This window comes from Cervus canadensis, chromosome 15, assembly GCF_019320065.1.
Source record: "Cervus canadensis isolate Bull #8, Minnesota chromosome 15, ASM1932006v1, whole genome shotgun sequence".
Lineage (NCBI taxonomy): Eukaryota > Metazoa > Chordata > Mammalia > Artiodactyla > Cervidae > Cervus > Cervus canadensis.
The window spans coordinates 51,329,317-51,341,867 of record NC_057400.1 but is presented as its reverse complement, the minus strand read 5'-3'; the positions used below and the strand labels follow the sequence as shown (position 1 = coordinate 51,341,867).

The window sequence follows — 12,551 nt, the reverse complement described above, 5'->3', positions numbered from 1 at the left end:
CACTCCCTTGTGTGATTATGTGTTTGCCTCTACACCTTCACGTATACCCACGTGCATTCTTAGAAAGAAGACTCATGTCTTTGGCTATCTCTTTTTTTCATGAATGACAAATAAGAAACATAGAATAAGACCTTTGCTAGCTCTTACTATAGTTTCTCTTCGTCTTCACTCCAATTAGATGCTACAATTTTTCTCTTCAAATTAAAGACCCATCGCAAATCATATTCTTTTTCTCAGTGGTTTTAGTTTTAATTTGGTTAAGAAATTTCCTAACTCAGTTTTGCCACAACACATGTTATACATTTGTCAGAAATCTCTCAAGTAATGTTCTCTTGTTCCATATAGATAATTATTTGTTTCCATTTGTAACATCCAGAGGTTTTTGCCCATGAAATTGACTAGTTCCCCCATGTCTGACCTGTGACCTAAGTAGTTACATTATGATCAGGTATTTGGTTCCTTTGTTCCTCCTAGGTAAAGACCCTGTTTCTAGGTTTGAACTCTGGGAATTTCTGTTGAAGTCTGGAGTACCTCGAGGGTTGTACTGACACTCTACATTTCTTCCTTAATCATGACTCATTTCTGGAGGCTTTGATGGATTGTCTAGCTAGAAACTGACAGCGTGAAAAATAGTTAGGTTGGGCTCTAGGCAGAATGATTTCATTGTCTGCAATTCTTCAGCACAAACACTTCTGCTTCCCTCTTCCCTCTGAATCTCTTCATTCAGGGATAAAAGGAAATGTATAATTATCAAGTTTCCACTGATAAATTCAATCATACTACAGTGTAAGTGATTGGTGAAGCACAATCTGCTACTTCTCCCAAAAGTCTACTTATTTCAATGGAGAATAAAGCCCTAAAAGGTCTCTGTTGATAGACTATCAGGCATTGTGGAATACAGGAATAGTCTTTTTGCTGAATGAAATCTGGTAAGCAGTCACCAGGTAAAGAGTGGCTACCCAAGAGGTAGATAGGTAGGGGTGTGTGTGTGTGTGTTGCTTAGTCATGTCTGATTCTTTGCAACTCCATGGACTGTAGCCTGCCAAGCTCCCAGTCCCTGTGTGTGTGTTGCTTAGTCATGTCCAACTCTGCAGCTGTGTGGACTGTGGCCCACCAACCTCCTCTGTCCATGGAATTCTCCAGGTAAGAATACTGAAGTGGGTAACCATTCCCTTCTCCAGGGGATCTTCCCAACCCAGGGAATGAACCTGGGTCTCCTGCATTGCAGGCAGATTCTTTACAGTCTGAGTCACCAGGGAAGCCTGATCATAAAAACCGTAGGATCCTGGGTATGGGCAGTGATAGAATGTGGAGTGCCCTATGGGTGTTTGGTTAAAAGCTGTCAGTGCCACCAGGCAACAGGAGTGTGGTCACTCAGTTTTAAAGATGTACTTAATGTGTTAGCCTAAGGCAAGTTGATTCAGAAGAAATGGTATTGACTTTATACATTTTTTCCTTAGCAGAAGGGTCAGCTAGGACCAGGGCCTCAGTTTCCCTACGTGCAAGGGAAAGTTTACTGCTCTGAAAATGACTGTGCTGTCCTTTAGGTAAAATGATGTGCACTGACTGGATCATACGGTAACCAAGAAATGAAACTGTCTGGTCCTTAAGCATTATGTATTTTCTTGTTTTTTGTTTTGTGATCTATTTTAAAAAGTATGTCATATTAGATACATGCAAAAGAGAATACATTATATAGATTAAAAGTTAAAATGAGCATCCATAAACCTACCACTCCAACTAAATATTACTATTATCACTGATGCTAATCTGCTTGAATGCTAATGAGCAGTAGGGACTTTCCTTATTGGGTTGAACATTTTATAGGCATGGTCTCATTCTTTCCAGTTGGAGTTGAAAAAAATAAAACCTGAGAAAAGACATAGCACTTAGTGAATGACAAAATTGACAGTCAAACCACTTTTGTCTCTAAATCTCTGTTAGTACACATTTGGTATGTTTTCATTCTCTCTTTCTTTCATTTATTCATTCTCATTCAACAAGCTGTCAAGGCTGAGAATGATTTAGAGTTTCCTCTGTGCAAGGAACCAGACTTAAGATATGTTTATATCTCATAGAAAAAGGATAGTTCTGACCATTCTCACCAGATTTAAGTCTAATCATATTCCACTTTGGTAATTTGAAAGTAGAATTTCTTATTGTGATTTACTTCATTTCTACATGTCACCAAAGAAAATACATGCTTATGATTATAATTCATCATAATAGCTACCATTTCTTGAGCATCTTGTACTAGACTGAACACTTTATAGGCATTATCTCTTTGTTATTCCCAGCTATTAATAGAGTTGAAGAAACTAAAAGCTCAGTGAAATCAAGCACTTAATAAATGGAAAAATTGAGACTCAAACTACTCTGTCTCTAAATCTGTATTCTTTCATATTTGGTGTATGTTTCTATTCATTCAGTCTTTCATTCATTCTCTCATTTGTTGAATGATTGCTATGTTTAAGGAAAAGTTTTGAAATAACAACTTTATTGAGATAGAATTCATATATCATGTAATTCCCCACACATGAAGTAAACAGTTCAGTAGCTTTTAGTATATTCATAGAGCTGTGTAATTATCACTATAGTCAATTTTAGAACATTCTTATCCCCTAAAGAAACCTACTACCCTGTCTCTAATGATTCACCATTTCTGGACATTTCTTATAAATGGAACCAAACATGTGGCCTTTTGTTTCTGGCTCCTTGGACTCAGAGTAGTGTTTTCAAGGTACATTCATGTTGTGGTATGTATCAATATTTCAAGCGTTTTTATTGCTGAATAATATTTCAGCATAATTATATATAGGTAATACCATATTTTGTTTATTCATTCATCAGTTGTTAAACATTTGGGTTTTTTTCTGCCTTTTAAAAGCTTTATGATTAAGTGCTGCTATGAACATTCATGTAAAGAGTTTTGTGGACATATGTTTTCATTTCTCTTGTATATATACTTAGTTGTAGAATTGGTAGGTCATATGGTAACTCTAATTAGTATTTTGAGGACCTGTGAGACCATTTTCCAAAGTAGCTGCACCATTTTGCAGTCCTCCCAGCAATGTATGAGGGTTCCTATTTTTCCACACTCTTGCCAATACTTATTATCTGTCCTTTATAGCCATCCCAGTTGGTATGTGGTGGTATCTTACTGTGATCTAATGACTGACATTGTTGAGCATTTTTTCATGAATGTACTGGCATTTATGTATCTTTGAAGAGCAATCTATTCAGAATATTTGGTCATTTTTAGTTGTGTTGTTTGTCTTATTATTGAACTATAGGAGTTCTTTATATATTTAGTGTACCTTATCAGATATATAATTTCCAGATATTTTTCACTTTCTTGACTGTGTCCTTTTGCAGAATTGAACTTTGATTTTGATGAAGTCCAACTTATCTTGTTTGTTGTTGTTGTTTGTGCTTTTCATGTCATATCTAAGAAGTCATTGCCTAATCCAAGATCATAAAGATTTATACCTCTATTTTCTCCAAGGGTTTTATAGTCTTAGATCTTACATTTAGCTCTTTGATCTTTCACATGAATTTTTAACCTTATTTTGCAGTATTTTGCTTTGAGCAAAGATATTACCAAATGAAGGTTTTATTTTTTATTGTCAACATCTCATTATATTTCCTCTTAATGTTTTTATATACATGATCATATGCATGTACACAGACACATGCTTGCACAATATTTTTTAAACCAGGTCCAAGTTTTGTTAACTCTGACTTCCTGTTTGGAAATGCAAGCAGCTCTCACTGCTTTTAAGGGCAGCAGAAAATCACAGTGGAGCTTCTCACTTTGGAAATAGATACGATCTTTGGGAAAAAAATTATAAACAGAGTGTGCATTTTCATATTTTAAATTTTCATCATGAACATTAACCAAACTTACTTTATATCTATATTAAAGTCTTCTCAAGAAACACTTACTAGTTCAGAATTTATGATTTAGGTGTGGTTGCTTATTTTTTGTTGTTGTTATTTCTATAACTTGAATTTTAGATTTAATAATTTCTCCACCCTTTTTTAGGTGGAGATAGGATAACTGTATACATGTGGGTACAGTTACTCAGTAAATATCTGTTATGGGTGCATATGAGTAATGTATATGTAACAATAGGCTTCAAATAATTTTTCTCATTGTTCTCATAGGTAAGCCATCCGTATCAGGCTGTATGTTTTTATTTTTCTATAAGAAAGTCTCTCTTTATATATGTATAAGTATATACATATTTGTATATACACACATTACATGTCCATATCAGACATAAATAAATTGTTTAATTATGCTATCTGTTGTGTGCAGAATAATACTATGTCAACTCAGAATTTTTCAAAGTACTTTCACATGCACTATTATCATCTCCTATAAAAGGGGTAGATGAAGAACAGAAGCTCAGAGTCTACCTCTCACCTCAGATCACACAGCTAATATATGTTGCAGTTTTCATGTATTCCCAAGTATTTTGATTTTAAGATCAACTCCTTTTGTTCTGTAATACTATCTTAGGAAATCAAATCAAGGCCTTGTCCATTTATCAAAATAAATCTAGACAAGTCCATTCAACTTTGTAGTGGCTTTTCTTTCTTGAAAAATATTATATGGATGTATATTATAATAATTTAACATATATCTGAATATATATGCTATTTAGGTATAAAATATATTAAAAAAAATCTTAGATATCAGCTTAATGAGTTTTAACAATTGTATACACCCATGAAATCAGCACTCAAGAGTGAGATGAAGAACATTTCGCTCCAGGAAATTAATTCATGCCTCTTTCCAGTCAGTCATGCTTCCCCTCCCCCAAGCAGCCACTGTTCTGATTTCTGTCAACAGTTTTGTTTCTTCTTGGATTTCATATCAACAGACTCATACAAAATGCTTTCTTTTATGGTTGGCCTCTTTTACTTAATAAAGTGTTTTCAAGAGTCATCCTTGTGTGGGTATCAGTATTGGTTTTTTTGTTCAATTTTACTGAGCATTATTCCATGGTATGAATTAACTACAGTTTGCTTTCCATTCTTCTGTTGCAGGACATTTTGGGTTGTTTTCAGTTTTTATCTATTATAAATAAGGTTGTTACAAACATTATTTAGTACCTAAGAGTAGTCTAAGGTAGATGTATATTCAGTTTATTATAAAAGACATTGCCAGTTGGTTCTTTGACATATCATTTTACAGTCTCATCAGCAGTGTACAAATATTCTAGTTACTCCCTATCCTCAAAATGTTTGATATTTTTAGTCTGTTTTAGTTATTCTGATTGGTTTGAAATTATATCTTGTTGTGGTTTTAATTTGCATTTCTCTGATGCCTAAAGATATTGAGCATCCTTTCATGTGTTTATTGGCTATTTATCTTTTTTGGTGAATTATCTGTTCTAGTCTTCTACCTATTTAATTAGGTTACTCACTGTTACTGTTGATTTGTAGGAGTTCTGTATACATCATGGATACAGTCTGTTGTCAGATACATGTGTTATGAATATTCTTCCCAATCTGTGACTTGCCTATTCATTATCTTAATGGTTTCTGTAGTGGTTTTATGAAAGAAAAGGATTATGTGAATTTCTTACACATGTCCATAAACCTAAGTGGGAAAAAATTTAGTGTCTTTCTGAGTCAACAGAGAAGTCCCTTGAGAAGTCTAAAGGGACTGAACTATATGTATTTTCTAATGATCTCTCTGGTTAAGTATCTGTTTTTATGTTGTTAAACTCTAGCCAGAGCACTTAGGAGCTTCCCTGGTAGCTCAGCTGATAAAGAATCTGCCTGCAATGCAGGAGACACCAGATCGATTCCTGGATCAGGAAGATCCCCTGGAGATTGGACAGGCTACCACCTCCAGTATTCTTGGGCTTCCCTGGTGGCTCAGACAGGAAAGAATCTGCCTGCAATGCGAGAGACCTGGGTTTGATCCCTGGTTTCGGAAGATCTCCTGGAGGAGGGCATGGCAACCCACTTCAGTATTCTTGCCTGAAGAATCCCCATGGACAGAGGAGCCTGGCAGCCTACGGTCCATGGAATCACGGAGTCAGACATGACTGAGCAACTAGGCACAGCACAGAGCACTTACCTATCTGATCACATTTACCTCTTTCAGGTAAATGATCACATTTACCTACTTCTAAAAGGATAAGGTTCCAAATAGGAAAAGGAGTACATCAAGGCTCTATATTGTCACCCTGCTTATTTAACTTATATGCAGAGTACATCATGAGAAACGCTGGGCTGGAAGAAGCACAAGCTGGAATCAAGATTGCCGGGAGAAATATCAATAACTTCAGATATGCAGATGACACCACCCATATGGCAGAAAGTGAAGGAGAACTAAAGAGCCTCTTGATGAAAGTGAAGGAGGAGAGTGAAAAAGTTGGCTTAAAGCTCAACATTCAGAAAACTAAGATCATGGCATCTGGTCCCATCACTTCATGGGAAATAGATGGGGAAACAGTGGAAACAGTGTCAGACTTTATTCTTTTGGGCTCCGAAATAACTGCAGATGGTGACTGCAGCCATGAAATTAAAAGACGCTTACTCCTTGGAAGGAAAGTTATGACCAACCTAGATAGCATATTAAAAAGCAGAGACATTACTTTGACAACAAAGGTCCATCTAGATCAAGGCTATGGTTTTTCCAGTGGTCATGTATGGATGTGAGAGTTGGACTGTGAAGAAAGCTGAGCGCCGAAGAATTGATGCTTTTGAACTGTGGTGTTGGAGAAGACTCTTGAGAGTCCCTTGGACTGCAAGGAGATCCAACCAGTCCATCCTAAAGGAGATCAGTCCTGGGTGTTCATTGAAAGGACTGTTGTTGAAGCTGAAACTCCAATACTTCGGCCACCTCATGCAAAGAGTTGACTCATCGGAAAAGACCCTGATGCTGGGAGGGATTGGGGGCAGGAGGAGAAGGGGACAACAGAGGATGAGATGGCTGGATGGCATCACAGACTTAATGGACATGAGTTTGGGTAGACTCCGGGAGTTGGTGATGAACAGGGAGGCCTTGTGTGCTGCGACTCATGGGGTCGCAAAGAGTTGGACACGACTGAGTGACTGAACTGAACTGAAAAGGATAAAAGTCAAAATTCAAAATGTACATATTGCTCAACGAAGGACTGATGGCCCCATTATGCTGCATGTGTTTTCATAGCCCCGTATGAACATACGTCCTGGAGAACACATCCCTTCCCTTGTATCTTGCTTCCAGTCGGTGTGGTGCTCTCACCTTAGTTACTGCACAGGAGCTATGTGAGGTAGGTAAGGTAGATGATGGAATCTCTATTGTCATATTAGGAAACCAAGGAATGAAAAGCTTATGACCTATCTCGGTTACAAAGCTAACAACCATATAGGTCGACAGCTTTCCAGACCCGGAATCTTTCTGTTCTTTTCCTCCCTTTGGCCTATGTGTGCACATGAGCTCACACACACCACCATATCCGTGCCCATATAGGTGTAGCAAGGGGCCCACTTGTTAGTTGGAGCATTTACTAATCCTAGGAGCCCAAAGTGGTAGCTCACCAGCTCCCTAAGCCATATCTTTCTCAGCAAGCTGAGCTTGCAGGTCTTTATAAAGAGCTGTTTGGAAATGGTCTCTTCAGCTCCCATCCCCAGGAACGAGTGTGGTCTCAACTATGCTTGCATACTTACATGGACACACATACATATGCACACATATTAAAAGTCCACATATATTATGTCAGTATGTGTAATTTAATCTATTCATATCTCTGAACACCCTGGCATTTATCATCACTCCCTTTAAACTATGACTGTCTTGGACTATTTTACAGCGAACTATAGTGTTTCCTGTTGCTGTTTACAATAAGGATGCTTGGTTGATGGCATTGTGAGCCAGAGCCACTGTCTCTTTTCATCCTGCTTGAGTCAAAGTGACAACTAATTCTATGACTTTTATTTGTTTTTCTGGCTGTTTTAAATGTATATATTTGGTACATCTGTTCAAGGAGCTGATGTGGCCTTAAATTGAAGTTAGATTTTCATTTGTCTCTGTAAGGGAAGACTTTATAAAATGAATTGTTTAGATTGGACATTTGTCAGTTGGAAAATAGTTTCAAACTATAAGAGACAACAGATCAAAGAGGGAAGTAAACAGGGGGCTTGGTGCTGGGGGTGGAGGAGGGTGGGGGGGGCGGGTCATGCAGCCGGTGGCTGGATCCCCAGCCTCTTTGTGGTCTTTGCCCCTGGGTAGGATTATGCGGGCAGGTCGAACAGGCCCAGTCCTGTGTGCAGCCCCTTGGTCTCAGGCACATCAAAGGTGAGTGGTGACATCTCAGTATTACATCCTTTTCTCCTAACTTTTGCTGTCAGCTTTGTCTGTTACTCGCTCAGTGATGTCCAACTCTTTGCGACCCCATGGACTGTGGCCTGTCAGGCTCATCTGTCTATGGGATTCTCCAGGCCAAAATACTGGAGTGGGTTGCCATTCCTTTCTCCAGGTGATCTTCCTTACCCAGGGATCGAACCTGGGTTTCCTGCATTACAGGTGGATTCTTTATTGTCTGAGCCACCAGGGAAGTCACTAAAGCTTTAATAACTAAAGCTGTCAGCTTTCGTTGGTTAATTTTCTCATTAAAAAGTTATGCAACACAAGATGATATGGAGGTTTTTCCATTCTGTTTTCTGTTGGATGTGGGTAAGCCTCATTCAAAATGAGATTTGTTCTGTCTCATTGTGTCATTTGTAATTCAGTTCTGGAACAAAGAAATGAGAACTTAATACTGAAAAATGGAAGCATCTAAGTCAGTTTTAATATTAATGCTCGCATCTCTTTAAAACAATAAATAACAAGTTTGAGAGGGAAGTTTAACAGTTAGAGGTTAGAAATTAATTTTGTTGATTTGGTGAGTGAAAAAATTCACCAAAGGTATTATTGTGTGAATTGGTATGCTAGTTAACACAAGTGCAAGGTAGGAAGGTAGGAAGACATCAAATTACACAGTGTTCATTTAAGACTACATAGCTGTGTATCATCATGTTTTAACTTGCAGTTTTATTTATCTCAGTGTCTATTATTTCAGATCACTAGCTTTACTTAGTTTGATTTTCTTTTTGATGTCCATATATGCTTAGGTAGATAAGCCTATTGAAAATTTTGGATCCACAGATAACTAGGGCTAACTAGTTTTTTCAAATGCATTTAAAGTATATGACTTCCCAAGTTTCCCATGGGGAAGCATGTATGAGAGAGGACCTGGTACGTAAAAAGAGCCGTTGTTTCTAAGACCAGTTCTGTTTCTTATTGCTGGTGGTGGGGGTAGGGGTTGTTTTTTGGGTTGTTTTTTGTTTTTGAGTAGTTAGTACATTCGATTCAGAATTTAAAAGATATAATGGCATATACTTTGCAAATTCTTTCTCCTAGCTATTTACTTCTCCTCCCGGGGGTGCAACCAATGTTTTCATCTCTAAGCTATTCTGTTTTTTTATAAACTTAACTCAATTTTGACATATTTGTGATAAATAGGTGCCTAATGTTTTATGTTCTGTTTATGTCACTTAGCATGATTTTATTATCTAATATTATAGACTGAATAAGAGCATAGAATTATTTGTGCTTAAATATTTACTTATTGATCATTTTAATTTTTTTGTTTAATTTTGTTGCTTTTAAAAATAGCAAATGTCAGCCTATTTGTAAAAATACAGATACTTTTTAAATTAAAAAGTTACTATATTTTTATTTCACACTTTAACACATCTGAAATTCTGTATATTCAGTGATTATATTTACTGTAAGTAGTGTTTTTTCCCTGTGAATATCTGTTATTAAATTCATGATATCAGAATCAGTAGAGTCTTAAAATAGAGGAGAAATGATATTTTCTGGTGTGTTTATTTCTCAGAGGGGAAACAGTTAAGGATGTGATAACATCATAATCTTGTTCTTTGTCACTAGATTTCTTATCAGAGTAATTGAATTAGTTGCAAATTTTATTCCCCCTTCTCCCTGTCCCCAGTTTAATATGTATGAGAGTAGTTAACCTCAGAGCTTAAAAAAGGACAGTGCATATTTGCCTTGTGTGTTTTCCTTAAAGTGTTACAACGTACCCAAAGTTTTAGACAAATTAGATAGCAATCTTTATTATTCAGTGTTTCTGTGTTATTGAACTCAGGCTTGGCTGCTTGCATCTTGAAAGCCAGTACTTGAGAAGTAAGTGTTGGTTAGAAAAGGAAAGGTTGCTTTATTCAGGAGGCTAGCAATCTGGGTAGAAGGCAGACTCGTGTCCAAAAACCAACTTCAAAGATTCTGCTCAGCCGTGAAAGTTTTTAAAGGGAGAATCATTTGGGGAGGGGGATCTGTCTTCATTATCTTCCACTGTGTACAGTCAGTGATGAGGTAGCGTGGCAGTGCCCCCGCAATCTTGTGTTAAGCCTGAAGTCACCGTACTCCACCTGCATGGGGGCCTTAGTTCCTATAGCAGTCAAAGGTAATTTGTTATGTGTATTTCTTGGGGAGGAACCGGAACCCTGCCTCCAGGCTGCATTGCTGTTACTTGACTGTCCTGCTTTGTCTCTGGGCTTCTGCTCCCTCCCTTTCCTGAAAAGCAACTCTTTGAATCTGTCCTTTGGAACTCAGGGAAGGTCAGGGAGGCTGAAGGAAGCCTATTTACTACAAACTAGAAATAGGAGACAGAAAGGATCCCACAGGGTCTTGCTCCATTTCATCTGGATATTGTCTATATATTCCTAGGTCTGTCATAAAGTTCTTAAAAATGATTATTTTTAAAGAATGTATAGATCATGAAATTGGTAGAAATTTTCTCCTTCAATCATAGTAGAGTACACACATAGGTGTGAAACAAACACATAGGTGTGTGCCTTGCTTATAGTGTCATTTCATTGTTTACACATTCACTTGTTATATTTCATGTATTTTACATATATATGGACATAAATATATATATATACACATATATATGTTTAGCTTTGTGATTGTGTCCAATGTGTTGATGGGACTTAGTGTATGTTGTTATTGTTGTTCAGTTGCTCGGTAGTGTCTAACTTTGTAACCCCATGGACTGCAGCCAGGCTTCCCCGTCCTTCACTATCTCCCTGAGTTTGTTCAAATTCATGTTCTTTGAGTCGGTGATGCCATCCAACCATCTCATCCTCTGTAGCCCCCCTTTCCTCCTGCTTTCAATTTTTTCCAACATCAGGATCTTTTCCAGTGAGTCATGTCTTCGCATCAGGCGGTCAAAGTATTGGAGCTTCAGCTTGAGCATCAGTCCTTCCAATGAATATTCCTTTAGGATTGACTGGTCCCTTGCTGTCCAAGGGACTCTCAAATCTCCAGCACCACAGTTCGAAATTATCAATTCTTTCTAACTGATGAAAGACAGCTGAAAGAAAAGCCTCTTTCATGGTCCGACTCTCACATCTGTACAAGACTACTGGAAAAACCATAGCTTTGACTGTATGGCCCTTTTTGTATATGTAGTACAGGTGCTGGGTAACAGATCTTAAAGGCATGTAATGGTTAATGTGTTCCTGTTTTCCTTCTTTTATTTGTACTGTTTTAGTTGAAAGCCTATTACATGCACATGTAGAAAGAAATTTGGAGAGTTGTTAAATACAAACTTCACTAAACTGACAGTTATTTCCAGAAGGGTCTGTGAGAGACAGAGGAGGAGGGAACTGTGTCTGTGTGGTTGGGGGCGCAGTGCTGTTTGGAGTATTTCTACTCTGCAGGATATTATAATTTACTAATGATTAAAAACATGAAAGAACTTTGTATTTATTTAAACATAATGTCCATATTTAATGAGTAGAACCCAGGGGTTGACATCATCTGGTGGTGGCGAATTTGGGGGATTATAATAAAAATTTATGCTTTTTTTTTTTAATCTGCTTTAGTTTAGAACATAAAACGCATTTTCCCAGAGATAGTCTTTGCAACCATTATTTAAACAAGAGGTTTCAAGGAAGTAGTAAACTTTTGTAATTGGTTTGGTCTTTAATACTAGAGCTACAGGAGCAATTACTTGGATTATCATTTTAACATAATTTTTCACCCAGCAATCCTTTTCAAAGTATTGTTTCCTTAGATTGAAACATTGAAATACTTTCTCCTGCCTGCAGTGCAACAGATTAAGAGACAGAAGCAGGGGCAAATCAACATGTAAAATTGGGTCAGTCGTCACTCAGGAACCTTTGTGCCAGTGGTCTGGGTTGTGTAGATTTGGGAAATCCAGAGAGAGACAGCAAATTGCTGCATCCTCAGTACTTGGTGGACAAAAAGAGGATTAGGGCCCTGAGGAATCCAGGGCAATCAACTTCGCACCAAGAGGAAAGGAAGCTTGTGTCAGTGTTGGCAGTTGTGGATGTTGATAGGAATGAGGGATCAGGGTGAGAAGAGGAGTGTTCTGTTGGTTTATAGCCCCTGGTCAGTTAGGAGCATGGTCTGGGACTTTTTGCTGCCCCTTGGAAAGGGGGTCTGGAGGGCTATGGGTTTTAGAAAAACGAACAGGAATATGGGTGAAGGTAGAGTATTGAAGTGGCATTGAATG

General features: G+C 37.7%; 1 protein-coding gene across 2 annotated transcripts in view; it reads left to right on the top strand.

Annotated features, from left to right (window-relative positions):
* The window catches only part of SLC25A12 (solute carrier family 25 member 12), a 97,369-nt gene that overhangs the window by 76,088 nt on the left and 8,730 nt on the right, over positions 1 to 12,551 (top strand). The window lies entirely within an intron of this gene.